This window comes from Megascapheus bottae, chromosome 35 (assembly GCF_031878675.1).
Source record: "Megascapheus bottae isolate mThoBot1 chromosome 35, mThoBot2.hap1, whole genome shotgun sequence".
In the NCBI taxonomy this organism is placed as follows: domain Eukaryota; kingdom Metazoa; phylum Chordata; class Mammalia; order Rodentia; family Geomyidae; genus Megascapheus; species Megascapheus bottae.
The window spans coordinates 3461148-3464068 of NC_143543.1; positions in this window are offsets into that span (position 1 = coordinate 3461148).

Here is a 2921-nt window from a genome sequence, read left to right on the forward strand (position 1 = left end):
TATAAATTTCATAGTTTCAGTTCCCCAGCTGTTTCTCCAGATGTACTAATTAGGATTTATGGTTATAAACAACAGAGGTTGAATTTGATCGAACTTCAAGAGAGAAATGTATTTACTCATGTAATCTAGGCAAGTGTAGGGGTTCTGGCTGTGCAAACTTCGGGTACCAAGTAACTATGTGTAGAAGTGTGTGTCAATGTGCTTTAATCTGTGTTAACTCTAAATGGCTCTCTTTCTCATTGGGAATAAAGTTGATCATTAATGAGTCAAGACTCACCTTTGTCAGCCTTGAGTGAAAAAGCCAAGCAAGATCTTCAGGCCCTGAGTTCAAGAATCATCTTTGTGACTGCAGAGAGGAGAGAGGCCTTTTTGCTTTCTTAAGCCATTTAGCAAACTATTCAGAAAGTACTCTGTTCTTATGGTGGGTCATAGGCTTATAAATCTCGGTGGCCTGAAAGACACACTTGAAACAGACGGCCAATTACTGCAGCCAGTAAAGTAACACTGAAAAAAGAAAATGGCTATCTTCTTTAGATCCATTGACGAAAGTACTGTTTGTTAGAGGGTTGTGCTCTTTAAGAGAAAAGTTTAAGGTGGATCCTGTGGCTCATGTCTGTAATCCCAGTTACTCAGGAGGCTGAGATCTGAGGATCACAGTTCAAAACCAGCCTGAACAGGAAAGTGTATGAGACTCTTATCTCCAATGAGCCACCTGAAAACTGGAAGTGGAGCCATGGCTTAAAGTGGTAGGGTGCTAACGTTAACACAAAAGCTTAGGGACAGTGCCCAGAACCTGAGTTCAAGCCCTCTGGAGTGACCAAAAAAAAAAAGTAGAGATACAGGCTTGGTGCTGGGTAGAATGTTGCATCATTCTGAACATTATACTTCAGATAAAATTCAAAGATTTGTTCCCAGTACTGTTTTGAGAATTCAACATAATCTCAGTCAATGAATGATTAATGAATTTCCTTGGAATAAAAAACAGGCACATGTTTTTATTAAGCATTTTTTCCTATTCACTAGGGGTTTTTGTATCTTATTTTAAACATAGTTTATTGGGCTGGGAATGTGGCTTAGTACTAGAGGGCTGGCCTAGCATGCATGAAGCCCTAGGTTCAATTCCTCAGTACCACATGAACAGAAAAAGCTGAAAGTGACACTGTGGCCCAAGTGGTAGAATAGTCTTGAGCAAAAGAAGCTCAGGGACAGCGCCACCAACCCCAGCCCTTGCCAGTTTCCATTTTCTAGTACTTATTTTATTGTGCTTTGGCTTCATCTTTCTAAAGACTTACATTAGGGTCAGGAATTTGGCCTAGTGGTAGAGTGCTTGCCTAGCATGCACAAAGACCTGGGTTCAATTCCTTGGTATCACATACATAGAAAAAGCTGGAAATGGTGTTGTGACTCAAGTAGTAGAGCTCTAGCCTTGGGAAAACCCAAGAATAGTGCTCAGGCCCTGAGTTCAAGCCCCAGGACTGGCAAAAAGAAAAAAAAAAGAAAGGAAGGAAGGAAGAGAAAGAAAGAAAAGAAGGAAGGAAGGAAGGAAGAAAGGAAGAAGGAAAGAAAGAAAAATATGAATTTGGACTCACCATAAAGTCTATTATACTTCACAGAATTCATTTAAACCCTTGTCTAACCCCCAGTGTTTGCTTGTAGATTTATAGGCACAGTCTGGCTGTGATAAATGAAGGAAACCACGAAATCTTTCTTTCTCTTGATCTGGCTTACTTCGCTTAATTTAACTTTTTCCAAGTCTTTGCATTTCTGTAGGAATGGTATAACTTCATTCTTTCTAAGGGATGAGTAAAATTCCATTGTGCACATTTTCTTGATTCATTCATTCGCTGACTGGCATCTGAGCCGACTCCATGTCTTGGCTGGGGTAAATAGTGTTTTACTAAACATATTTGATAGCATTACTGTAGCCTTGTTTCTGCTGTGTTGGGTAAATGTGAAGGGGTTTGTATATTTAAAAAATATAGCCAGACACAGTGGCTCACACCTGTAATCCTAGCTACTCAGGAGGCTGAGAATCAAGGTTCAAAGCCATCCCGGACACAAAAGGACCTGAGACTCTTATCTCCACTTGGGTAGGGTGATAGCCTTGAGCTGAAGAGCTCAGGCCAAGTTCAAGCCCCATGACTCACTATATATATATATATATTACACACACACACACACACACACACACACGCATGCACACACACGCACACACACACACGCATGCACACACACGCACACACACACACACACACACACACACACACATATATATATATATATATATATATATATATATATATATCCACTAAACAACTCTGGAATTATGGCTCAAGTGACAGAGCATCAGTCTTGAACGAAAAAGCCAAGCATGGAGGGTGCATGAGACCTTGAGTCCAAGATCCAGTACTGGCACAAAAAGGAAGGCAAGGAAAGGAAAGGAATAAAAAGACAGCAAGTAAGAAACACTGCTTTTTCTTTATTAAACCAATAATAAAACTTCAGGAAAGAGAGCTGAGGTCACTAGCAAAAAAATAGACTAAAATGTCAGGGCCCAGGTTTTTCTTCTCCCCACCTAATGGGGTTTTCTTTAAAAGTTAAAATGACCTAACCCTTAGAACACATTTCACAAAAGTGCTACTATTATAGATTTTAGAGCTTCTGGTATTTACCTTCCCTAAGTCACTTGTTGAGAAAAGTCATAGCCACTGAAATATTTTTAGCTATGCAAACGGTCCTTCCTTTAATTGCCAAAGAAAGGGGTTTTTTAGAACTACTCAAGCTAATATTTGCTATCCTGAGCAGCTGCTGTTTCAAAAGATTCAAAGAAATAACTTTAGAAATGGTAATGAAGGAAGAAAGGAAGAAGGATTAAAAACAACAAACGCTAATTTTAGAAATTTTTGAGGCAGTTTAGGCAC